The 13029-nt window shown below is 45.7% G+C and overlaps 1 protein-coding gene across 2 annotated transcripts in view; it reads left to right on the top strand.

Moving 5' to 3' along the window:
* LOC112573395 (neurocalcin homolog) overlaps positions 1 to 13029 on the top strand; it is a 60426-nt gene that overhangs the window by 16516 nt on the left and 30881 nt on the right. The window contains exon 1 of one of the 2 annotated variants that reach the window (XM_025253714.1): positions 6920 to 7242. The exons of the other annotated variant lie outside the window; for it this stretch is intronic. The gene's annotated coding sequence lies outside the window, so the exon portion shown is untranslated. Of the gene's footprint in view, positions 1 to 6919; positions 7243 to 13029 lie in introns of those variants that run through there. 2 annotated transcript variants of the gene reach the window in all.

Below are 13029 nucleotides of genomic sequence, written 5' to 3'. Positions count from 1 at the left end.
CATGTGTACAACATCTTTGTGACTGTCTCCACTCGACTAGGGTGACTAGACACCCGTACCCGCCCTCACTCGACAACAACACGCCTGTCCTGACACAGCAGGCATCGGGTATCTGGCCTCGACACCCCGTCCATCCTCACTCGTGTCAATCTGTGACGTGGGTAGCTGGTCCCGATACCCGATCGATCTTCACTCTTGTAAATCTGTTAAGTCCGAGCGCGCGCCAAGCACAGGGCCTGAAAGATTTATGGGGCTGATACTCTATGCGCTGGTGATTAATAGAAAATGCAGACGGTTGTTTTTCCGTCCCCTCTACCCCATTCACTCTGTCTCTCGGCTGTTTCCCTGGTGAAGGTCATAATATTTTCTGGGCAAATGAGTCTGAATACATTACAGACTATCAGAACTTCTCATTTTGTCTCTACCCAGTCGTTTCTGTCATCTACTTTTCTCAGAATCATTCGTCTTCTCGTCGTCTTTGTTTCAAACCCGACCTTGTGGGGAGATTAGTGACTCACCCGCTGAACTCCCTCGACAGTCCCTGGAGAGGTCGCCTTAATGGTTGGAGCAGATACCGCAGTGTTTTTATGTCCATAATTTAGTACATTTCGAGCCCTGAACCTCTTTTCGATGGCAAATTACTGGCCATCAGTCATCGGCTTTAGTACAAAGTAGCGGTATGGGACCCATAACCTCCTGGCCGTAAACAGAAGTGGCTCATCGTTTCTAGGACACGGCAAAACATAGCCTAGCCCTCTGTCTTATGTTAGAGTAAATTCAGAATCCATTTTACACCTGGGTAGGTGGAGTATTTTTTTCAGTCACGTGTTCGGGTAAACAATGACCTGCCGTCAAAGTCTGGTCTGAAGTCGAACTCGCTAACCGTTTAGCTACCCGCCTTCTCCAGATACTGACCTGAAGAAACAGATGACCTCCTTGACGACCTGCTAACACGTGTATACACATCCGTTGTCAAGGTTTCAGCCGATGGGCATGCTGGGAACATTGCTGTATCCATAATACACCGTGTTCTTAGTACACCTGGTCGGTAGATAGAAGGTAACGAAGCAGTATAACGAATGTTTCCGGTGTCATAGGACACTGTCACTGTCATAGTCATACTGTCATAGGAGGCCCGCAGACTGTAGCAGGTGACTCGACATGTAATGTATCGAGCCCACACCACAAAGACAAATAGCTGAACATATCATTATTTCAATATTTGTTGCGACATAGGTACCAGATGTTTGTGCATATGAGTAAACAATAACTGAAGACCATAATTTTTTTTTATATTGTATGAACTAGAACATCAACCATCCCTTCCATTAAATAATTTGACAAAACCAACTCGGAACAGAAATCGAAAAGTCTCCAACTCTTTAGCACTCTTGATGATGCTATTGTGACCTTAGTGTACTCTTCTAAGTTCGTAAATTAAAAAGGTTGGCATACTACCGGCGGGTAAACCACGAAGTTTCATCTAGTCTCTAGCGAAATTGAGTCAGTGGGTTTGTTTTTTTTTTTTTAAGTTCGCCGTGAGCTGCCCTACACCTTCACTCCTCCCTTCTCCGAGGTTAGGTGAGATGCTCGACACTTGAAACCGCAGGTGCCGCCGGGTGGCCTCATGTCGTGCTGAGAAAATGACATCCTGAACTCAACTTACAAACAGTGGAAAGCTTTTCTGTGATCATTTTTTTTTTTTTCCTTCACACCTTTCCTCGCTTTAAAAAAAAATGCAGACCATCCTCGAGCCCGAGGCTACCGAGCTCGCCTAGTTGTAGAACTGATCGTATTCTGCTGTTTTGCTGTTATAAGAGTAGTTCCGCCTTGTCTTTTTAACTTGTGATTTATTTTACATCAAGAGGATTTTATTGCTGTGTCGGTGGTCCGTGTTTAACTTTCTGAAAATCCCCTTTGTGAAAAGGCGAGCGAGAGTAATGTTTCCTAGTCATCTGATGTCATGGAGGTAGCGAGTATCCAGGTGAGCAGATTTTTCCCTGTTGTGCAGGTGACACAGCAGATCACACGCGTGGACACTTCACACAACACGTGATCGCGCGTGCAGTTAATTCCAAACCAACCATTTCACTAGTTTTATCAGGGTTTGCTCCGAGGGCAGAGGTCAACGCGTGAGGCCGAGATAGTGATGGCGGAAGAGCTTTTCTTGTGACTGAGTTCGAACAGGTGAACACTGATGGTGTAAGTTTTTACACAACGAAAGCTCGAAGTAAAGGTCAGCTAAGCTGCAAACTTAGTTCGGCTGTTTGCGCATGCGTAGAAGAAGGCAGTGGCGGAAGTGAGTGGAGGGAAATGATGGTCGCGAGGAGATGTGATACTTGAAGTCCATCCTTCACGGAACTTGAAGTCGGGTCGACTCGGAAGCGAAGAGAAGACGAAGGACGGACTTGATGATACAAGTATGTATATAAGTCCCTGGACGAACTGGCTTGGCAAACGTGGAGGAGTGGACTGGTCGTTCAGCAGTCCAGTGGCATGCTTTGCCCCCGACCCTTACCCCGATGACCTTTACCAACGGACTCGCATAGTTGTTTGTCATTTGATGTCAGTAGAGGTGTGTGACAATGTGTGTAGTTTGTGTGACAATGTGTGTAGTTGCCAGCTACTGGTGAGTTGGAAGAAGGAGTTGCAAGCCCCAAACCCAAACAGAGATCAATTCACATCGTGTTTGGTCCTCAGTTAAGCTGACCACTTGTCTTTGTTTACAAAAAGTTCTTCGCTTTTATTATATTTACCCGTAGTGGTCGCTCATGTACCCATTAAAGAAAACGATGAAGCGTTGTTCATCAGTCGCTCTTCGTTCATCAAGTCTCCTCGCTTCGCACGCGCCTCGTGCTTGAGTGTTTACTCTTCCAAAGGTCGAAGATCGTTTTCTAGCAACAGTACAACAGCAGACGACAGCGAGAAACCTGCAGCATGACAAGAATGTTGACGGCGATAATGTGACCACGGGTCACATGTTAGAGTCCGCGATTTACTTAGGCCGACCGCTTACAAAGACTATTAAAGTTTTCATAGTCTTAAAGTACTCACCCAGAACGTCACCAGGAATGTCGGTTGTCGCCCCTTGCTGGGGACACGTCACTGTTCAAACAACCAGCGATCCAACCAACCCTAACGGTCTTCAGTCATCCGTATTTATGCACCACATCCGCCAGGATATAAACTTCTTCCTCCCCTCTGATTGAGGGACTTGCATATTGTGTTCATGATTGGCTTTGTCAACCGTTTCTGATTGCCGTCAGCCGTTACTACTGATAGTATTCACTCAATTCAAAACAATGCTTTACGTTTGTTTGTTGTTTGTTTGTTTGTTTGTTTGTTTTGTTTGTTTGTTTGTTTGTTTGTTTGTACTCTTGCGCCCGTGTTTATATAATTCTACAGATCCGTATATGTGTGTGAGATAGAGTGTGTGTGTGTGAGTCTGTATATGCCCGCGCGCGTATATACATAATTCTACAGATGTGTGTGGGAGTGTGTTTGTTTGACATCTGTGATTTTTTGACGTTGTTCAAACTTTAAAATAACCTAGTAACTGTTCCTTCGGCAAGAAAAATAAATAAATAAAAGCTACAGCTCCGCGCTGTGAAGTAATTAGTTGTTTTTTCAGAATGCCATAAAAGAAATGAGTTGTGCATCTCATTAGGCCCGCTGCGCTGGATGGAGGACTGCCTGTGATTCTCTTGTAAATGTTGTTAGCCGCATGTTGACGGTGAGAGAGCTTTCACTCCTCGTCAACACCGCCAAGAAAATGCACATAAAAGATCTTTTAAGTTTCGTCTGAATTATCCCCAAATGCACCTGACGAAAATAGTTGACCACGTGCTCAGCATCTATAAACAAACGAAATATCTTAGGAAGTTGCTGTGTACCTGGTCTGGTCTCTCTCACCTGGTGATGTCATGTTGGACTCATTGCAAATATTGTTATATTGTTGTTGTTGTTTGCTAGCTACCCTCTCTCTCCCACATACAATACTACTACTACGATCTTGAGTACCTGTGTGTACCTGTGGATACACCTGTCAGACCTGTGCGATGACTGGCGGATAGGCCATCCCATAATGTCACTAGGATCTTCTTTGTGTCCTGTGTATTGTTTCACTCGGGTGCACTCGTTATATCCATTTTTTTTAGACTCGGGTGGACGACTGAAGCGGGTATTAGGGCCACTCACGTCTGCTAACGTTTAACAATGCTATGGGCAGCAGACACACACCATCACACCATCACACCATCACACCATCACACCATCACACCATCACACCATCGCACCATCGCACCATCACACCGTCACACCATCATGCACAGGTCTATTAATACGACAGACATCGACGTGAGGATTCTAAGAATAGAATCCACGGAGGAAAGGAGACTCCAACAAGTTGCGGTGTGTGTCGGAATGGTTTACAGATGTAGACAGGAGGTATACACACACATCAGCTCACTCCTCTAAGACAGAACATGAAAGGATTGGTGAGCGAGCTACATGTGGCAGACTCCTGCGGTTATATTTATTCTCCTTTTTTTATTCTCCTATTTATATTATTCTACTACAACTGCTGCTGATAGTTATTCTTCCACACATGCGTGTTGTGTGTTGAGGTGTGTGGTGGTAGTGGTGGTGGGGGAGGTCGATGTTTTATTGATGTACGGAGGAAAGATTGGTGAATAACGAACGAATAAATGAACGTGAAACGGCGCAATGAACCAGTTAATCTTGTTTTAAAATAACTTTAAAATAACTGTTTTCTTTGTTCACCTATGTTTGCTTCGGTGTCATCGATTTGTTGATATTTGTATTTCTTTAAGGTTGACCGTCTGTATTTTCCATTGAGTTTCCCAAAGCAATGAGTTCCCATCATCAAGTTTCATTATTATTATTACACTCGGCTTACTTCGCAGTCCCGACTCTCGGGTGTTGTGTTGTTGTGGTAACAAAAGCACCCAGGCAGCAACTCCGACATCAGGTAGAGGGCGCCTGAGGTTTGAAGATGCATCACTGCACCAGTCTGCAGCAGACGTGCCGATTCATCAACTTTTGGAACTGTTCCTTCCTTGACTGGCTGCCCGCCTTCTGACCGGGACATGTTCCTGAGTAACAGGCGGTAAAAATGAACTTATTATACTGCTGCGTCAGCACAGATTTACATCCGGGTAAGCAGGGCGCTCTTCCACCCTTGACTATGCATCTCCGTCACTGACTACCTTATCCACGTTTTCCTTCATCCTCCTTCCTTGTACCTCTCACAAGCCTTTTACCTTTTATTTCTCCTCCTCTTTTACACTGTACAGAATGTGTGTGTGGGGTGAAAGGGTGACTGGGTGGCTGGGTGCCGGGTGTTCCCTACACAGCTGTAACATAAACATGTGCGGGATGCTGCTAATTAGTGACGGCAGCACCTGTCAGTGACCAATGATAGAATGACTAGGGTCTCGACATTCAAACTGAAGTGTTGAAGTAAGCCCTTGTCGTTGTCGGCTCCTACTTTTATCTCCCACTTTTCACCTGTAAAAAAAACGAGATACCTTCACCAAACCGAAATACACGTTGCCTCTTTTCTTCAATTGCTCCTGTTTTCGTCTCTCTCTCTCATCTCGGACAAAAAGAAGTGTGTGAGAGAAAGAGTAAAGAGATGCCTGAGTATCCATAGCTGCATTTTCGCGCGCCCTCCTCGTCTATTTTTAGCTCGCCGCGTAAAATCTCTTGCTATTCTCGTCACGCAGAGATCGCGAGAAAACTATTTTTGCACCGGTCGTTTTCTGCTCTATCTTTGCGAATATAACAGACTGGAAATCGATGTCCGAGAAAAATTTAGCTCAAGCTGACTCGTGTTTTGATGAAGTACTTTACTGTTTTTTCTTCTGACGCTTTTTGCTCAGCATCAGCAGCGACTCTGCGTCATCGCCATCGAGTTTAGCCAATCAAGAGCAGCTGTCGAACGTTGCCGAGGGCTCGGTCATATATCAGGCCACAGTCGATGCACGAGCTTTTCTTGGGTCGAACATGTTGACGAAAATGTTGACGCTGTGGTTTTCATTGCATTCACCTCCTCCCTTCTCCCAGAATTGTGCCTTGCTGACTGATTCTCGCACTGAAGCTCATGTTAAGCCAAAGCCCTACATCATTTTGATGAGTTATAGACTCTTTTTTGCTGCTGACGCTAACAGGAAACACACCAGGGACATTGTTCATTCATTGTTCTTTCCTTCACCCTTGCTTCCAGATAGGAAGATGTTGCTTGCTGTGTCATATTTGTCTTGCGATGTGCTTACATGGGTCTCGCATCTTGCCGAGAATGGGAGGAAGGGAGTTTGACAAAGTATAAAATCTCTGTAGGAGCTGTCACCATCATCACCGGCTCTCTGATCAGTCTTTCAGGTCAAAGACGGGGCAGACATGACTTTACTGGAAATGTTACATCGTGGTTCGCCTTCCTGAAATGGCGGACTGACGAATGTCTGAAGTTCTTTGATGGCCTGATGAATGACGTGTCTGACGTCATGTGACGTTCTAGTCTACCCCCCCCAGCTCTACGCCCCATCACCTGTCCCTTCAGGACCTCTGTTGGTGACCTTGTCACCTCCCGGTCCCAGGGCTCCTTGGCTGTGTTCCAGTCCAACAAGATGCTCGCCTTGTCCCTGCTGCGTGTTGTGGGCAGGGCTGACCCCAGCTGTCAGTGTTGACCTTACAGCTGCTATAAGCACCTCTTTGTTCTCCTCCAGTCGGAATGACAATGCGTGTGTACGTCACACCATCACGGGGACGGTCGCCCTTCGAAGGAAGGCAAGTAGGGGAAAGCACTCACACAGCACGCCCTTCTCCCACACTACCACTCCCCTCCATCACCACCACCACCACCACCACCACCCCTCGCGGCGAGTATCCCAGTATCCCAGCTGTACTCCCGAGCGAGGGGCGTGGGAGCCACTGGCTGCAGCGTACGTTACCTGAGCGCGCACCTTGCCGCGCACGGACAGGTAGAGCGGCATAGCGCAAGGTGTGGTGTTACCTGCGTACCTTCGCTCAACTACGCGGAACCTTGTCGTGGGTGTGTGCTTGTGTGTGATACTCAAGACTGACGGCGCTGGCTCAGGTGCAACTGCTCCAACAGCCACCCGGAGCGAACTACCCGCCTAGCGGAAGCACGTGGATGACGCACTGCCGGTGCCAATCTCTCACCTGGCGGCGTGGAGGCTGTACGTTGATTGAATACCCAGGGTGAGTCTAGCAGTCTTTTGTCTTCTCGTGATAAACTGCTTGTACCCGCGAATTAACTACACGTTGATCTTTAATCATCTGTTGATGTAGAAGTAGAAAGTAGAATACGAGCGCTGCGTATAAAAATAACCTTTTGAACTTTCCTCCTGGGGTCATGCTTAGCGGACCTCCGCTGATAACCGGAGGCACCCACTTTAGACAAACCCTCCGCCAAACGAAAGAACTGTCATGAGGAAAATTGATTTGTGCACTGACACACCAAGCACCCGTAAATAGACACCCGTAAATTAGCTCAGACAGCGCAAAGGCACCTTGCCAGCAAGGATTCCACGATATGTTTTCATATTCTCTTCGTGATATATATCACGGAATATATCTGTGTGTGCGCGTGCCTCCGTGTGTGTGTGTGTTCTTGAAGGAGGTGCAAACGTTCGAGTGGCTGCCATCGTGGTAAGATTTATTATTCACCTGGTTGTGTTTTGGCTTGGAGGTTATTTGAGTTCTGTTCTGATTTTTGTTCAGTGGTCTGGGAGTGAGACTGTGTGAGCAGTGAACTGAACCGTTGATGCCGTTCAGAGAAACATAAACACAGAGAGGATAAGCTTATATCAGGGTAGAAAGGATTGTATTCCTCTCACTATCTCTCTCACAAACAATGGGTGTTCACGAATTATCGAGACCCAGGTGTGACTTAAACTTATGAAGACAGCGTGACAGACGCAGTCACACCTTTGGGGCTGTTGCGACTCCACACCGTCTGGCACTTCGCTGTACTTCCTTCTCTCTCTCCTCCCTTCCCCTCCACTGTCTCCTACCTCCCTCCCCTTCCCTGTTCTGCAGATCAGATAAAAAGGTTTCTTTAAACACCTTCGACCTTCCTCGTCCGCCTGCCAACTGAATAATCAGTGAACGTGTCCAATAAAACACGGATCTCTCAGGTTTGATTACGGCCTTGTCCACGAGATCTCGGATAACTAAGAGATTGCGCGAGATTTGCTGACAGATTTTTAGGACACAACTCGGTGATGATGATGATAATGATGATGGAGGGATGATAGCGATGACGACACACGAATGGAATGCATGGACAAACTAATTATTTCTGGAATAAAATAAACACTATTGTGTCAGGAACAAGCCGACACACCTCGCACGATCATTGTTTGCCCTCAGGTCCATCAAATGGCTTCGTGGCTTATGTCATCCACGTTGAGTCATCCATGGGAGGAGTTTGGAAAATGTTTTTAGTTCACAGTTTCGCGGAGGATTTTAAAAAAAATTCATATGTTAAGAACTTCAATAAATTCCCATGAAGGTTCGGTAGATATGATAAATTCTCTGACACTGTAAGTGCAGTTCACTTTTATCCTTAAGTGTTTTTTACAGCAGGGAGGTCTTAAACCCCTAGGGACTTCGTGGTTGACCTTCCGATCTAAGATTAGCAACAAAGCCAAACGTGAGGCAATTAAATCCCTCAACATAATACACACCTGACATCCCACCTTTCAACCGGCTTATGAAAGATGGCCACACACACACTTCTGCCAGTGACATAAAATGAAAGCCTCAAACTTACTGCCACGGATACCCGGATAGTCACCTTGTAAGCGACCTTCACCCGCACCGCACAAACTGACGAGATTTGACTCTGCCACGCGAAAACACCTGTTTAAAATGCTCTTAAAACTTTAAAGGGAACCGCCAGCACTTAAAGACCCTCCGGCCGAGCGCAAAACTGTCAGACGTGAAGGAGGCACACCTACCTGGCGGCAATGAACAAAGAAAGGCAGCGAGGAGTGGAGGGTGGGTCGGCGAGGAGGTGATCACTGTCTTGGCATAGGTGGTCCAAGACGCGTGTGAACAATCGAGCTTCGCGGGCGGCAGGGCGGCGCGGCATGGGAGACGCCGCGCGGTGTTTGCTGTTCTTAGGTTCACTGCTCCGCGAAGCTATGTGGTCATCGACGTGAATACTGAGGTAACAGCAGGGAGGGCATGCATAATGCACGCGCATGTCGCCATGACGGGTTATTTCTAGATCATATTGGATTCCTACTCGTGCACCTTCTAAAATTCAGGTTCAATTACTTCAAGAAGAAAGAAACTCGTAAAGAAAAGCAAAGAACAGAATAAAAAAAGCAGACGGATAAATAAGCCGACGAAAGCGCGGATGTTCAATAGAGCTATAAATAGCCCACATGGACTGTAGACAATGCAAAGGCATTTGCTTTCTTTGTCTGGTCGTGAATTGAGTTGCGAGTTTAGAAAGAATGTTCACAGCTCAGACTTCCGGACATGTAAACGACGCATGCGCTGTGATGTTGTTTGTTGGGGCAGGAAACATTGTGCTTCCGGTGTCTGCTTCTGTCTAGAAACAGTTGTTCACAAGCGTTTTTCTTTTTTTTCGTTCCCGTCTTTGAAGTGGAGTTACTATTTTCAAATAAAGGTCCAACTCGCCATTTTGGTAGCAAACTGATACTTTGCTTTTTTTTAAATGGGACTGTGCTGTAGGACCGGATGTTGTGGTTATCTACAATAACGATCTTTGACCTACAAGTACGTCTACTAGCAACGTTTTCAGAGATGGAATTATGGGATGAAAGGCTGTTTCTCTCATGAAATGTTATGTGCTAGCAACGATTGTTAAAGCATGTGGCAGAATGTACAGTACACTATATCACTTCACCTCAGAATGTACAGTATAATATATAATCCTTATCTTAGAATATACAGCACAGTATATCACCACTACCACAGAATTTTCTTGAATGAATTTATATTTAAACATCAATGTCAATGGCTCAGTATTTTTCTGTCCCATGGTTTCACATTCAGTAAAATGAAACCAGTTCACACCATGATAGCGAGATAAGCAAGTCTGCCCTCGATGTACTGTTGCGCAGTATGTGCCAGCTGATCGCCTCTGGTATGTGTGTAAAATATATAAGAGGTAATCATTGGGTTAGAATGGCAAGGACACCCTTGTGGAGCCCATGTGTCGCCAATTATTAAAAGACCTATTGGGTCTTCATGTGGGCTTATTCGGGCTTCAAGTGGGGCCATTTTTAGCCCACGTGAGCCCATAAACTTTTGCAAAATCCACTGTTTGCTAAAACATGGTAAAGGTTCTTTTGTAAGCAATTATTGTAAGCCATCCCATTTTATATATATATATCTTTAAACTCTTTTTTTTTTTTCAAGAAATCTGCGTTCTCCCACAAATGTACCTGTGGCTCCGAATAGCAAACTTTGCTGACACCGGCGTAATCACGAAATATGTTTGGCTAACCAAGAGAATTGATGCGACCGCAAGCTGTTGGAGTTTATAGAAAGTGTCCGTTACGCACAGCCGTCAGGTGATGTTTCACGACGGTATACATTTTGTAACATGACCTCGGTACAATGTTCAAATGCCTCTAGTGTACTCGGGTAGAGTTCTACCCACACTCTGCCAACTCTCGGGCCGCTTAGCAACGGGTAGGTAACGGCCTGCGGCGTCCGACACAAGTGATGCAGCGCGTGCGAGGAACGGTCGCACAGAGTTGTAAACACACCAACACTGCGTGCGCTTCAAACATTCATCGTGTAGGACCTCCAGTGTCGGAGGGATCGATGTTTCTTCTTTAGAAATTGTGTAAATTTGAAAGACAGGGTATCGATCTCATGCTGACTTGGACAATAGGAGCGAGCTGTAAAGTTCACTGTTCACAGGCAAGTCTCTCTCTCTCCCTCGCTCCTTCTCTCCATTTGTGGGATATTTTTAAGTTTTATTGTTTTCCTAACCTTTTTGAGTCACGATGTGTGGATTATGCAAATATAAAAGGGGTTTTAGGGAGGTGATGAAATAGGTGTAAAAATGTAAATACAAGGAGTGTCTGTTGCGGGACAATGCAATGCACTTAGGCAAAACCCTAAACTTTTCATTTTCGCTCATTATGTGAGTTTTATACAAAAGTTCAAGGGGTTTGAAGGGAGTTAGCTGTTTTTAATAGATATAACAAAGACTTTTATATCTAGTTAGGGAGATACAGTGTTTGTTTACATAATGGCTACTGAGGCAGAATGAAAAACACAAGTCTTACCTTTTGATATCATTTTTCATGCATGGATTATGTAGATGTGGAAGGGTTTAAAGGAGGGAATAAGCAACAGATTAACATCAGGTTACAGAATGGGGGCGACAGAAAGGTCACCAAAACAGGTCATTTTCTAAAGTGCGCATTTTGTTTTTAAGGTGTAAACTCACACATATATATATATAGAGAGAAATGCCCTAGTGAAGAATTTAAGAATTTATTATTCTTTAGGGTTAGCAGTTGTGAAGAAGAAAGCTATTTAGGAGTTTGGTGTGTTCAGGGCTGGTATGAATGTCTGTTCACGTGACTCTCTTCTGTCAGTTATAAAACCTCGCGCCTGAGCTTTCCTTCTTTGTTTTCTTTTTCATACAAAAGATTTTAGTAGGATTTTTTCTTCACCTTTTCTATGTGTAATCTGTCATTTAAATGTACATGCAAACACGCATACATACATGCATGTCTACATACAAACAAAACACGCACCGGGTGAACTATCGTCCTCTCTTTTTTTGTGTGTGAAAGAGAGATAGAAAGAGAAAGCATTTTGCCCCGGATGAGAAACTACATCATCTGCAACATCGAGTCCCTGGGACATTGATTCAAACAAGGATTGGGGAGGGATGAGGTGGTGACCTGTAGCAGGACTCGAACGTAAGTCTTTCAATTTGTATACGTGTCAGGGTCGAGACCGTTGACTTGAGGATCGCCATGGGAGAGGTGCAGGGGGGAAGGATGGAGAGGTTGATCAAACTGATGTGTTGACGACGAATCTGGTTTCATGACGATGATGAAGTCGATGCTGACGAGTTGGTAAGGTGAAACTGATGGCTGATGACGATGTGTCCCGCTCTCACGATGATGATGCCTTGTGACGAGAAGGGAGAGGAGGAAGGAGGAAAGCCTGGGCGTGCAGTGCAGTGAGAGCGCGCGCTGCGGATCAATGATGCACGTCGTGTGGGCGTGGCTACAGCTCCTCGTCCTGCATGACTGTCAGTCCTTCACCTTCGCATCACGCCCGTCCTTTACCTCCAACTCTCCCTCCTCCTTCTCTCCTCCTCTCCTCCGCTCCCACTCTCATTCTCCCGCTTTCGAAAGGTCACTGGAGTTCTTAACGGGTCGATGTCCAGATACCTGAGTCAGCCATGCGCGCGGCGCGGCGGTTCAAGTCAAAATACAAACCTGATGAAAAGGATGGTGCTAGCAAAATCCTGCACCTTTGCTATTAACGAAGACTGGCTGGTGAGAAGGAAAAAAAAAAGTATTTCATATTGTTTCTTCGTGGCTTTAAATGTCGTCGTGATTGTACATGCCACATATGCTCGAGAAGCTCGGGGGTAACCATGTCGATCGTTTCACCAGGGAACAAAGTGTAAATCGCAAGGAATCTTTTAGTGCCGGTCTAGATAAACACACATCAGGGAGAAACGAACCTAGAACTGTCCAGTTCATGACTCAATGGTCAAAGAATCGCCCATCACACTCGCATGCACACCAGCGCACTGCTCCACCACCCGCTCACACATACACACATACACACACCTATACTTTACCTACATAGATACAAACCGGATAATTGACTGGTGCTCTACCTGGTGTGTGCTGACTCTTTCCGGCATATTTATTCAGCCTAGATTTTTCCTGCAGCATCATGCATGGGAGGTGAATGTTTGCGGAGAGACTGTCGTCTGCTGCCCTGTTTGCCAAACATCTGTAG

This window comes from Pomacea canaliculata, linkage group LG10, assembly GCF_003073045.1.
Source record: "Pomacea canaliculata isolate SZHN2017 linkage group LG10, ASM307304v1, whole genome shotgun sequence".
NCBI lineage: Eukaryota > Metazoa > Mollusca > Gastropoda > Architaenioglossa > Ampullariidae > Pomacea > Pomacea canaliculata.
Note: the sequence above shows the minus strand (reverse complement) of the source record. Positions and strands in the feature narration are given on the sequence as shown.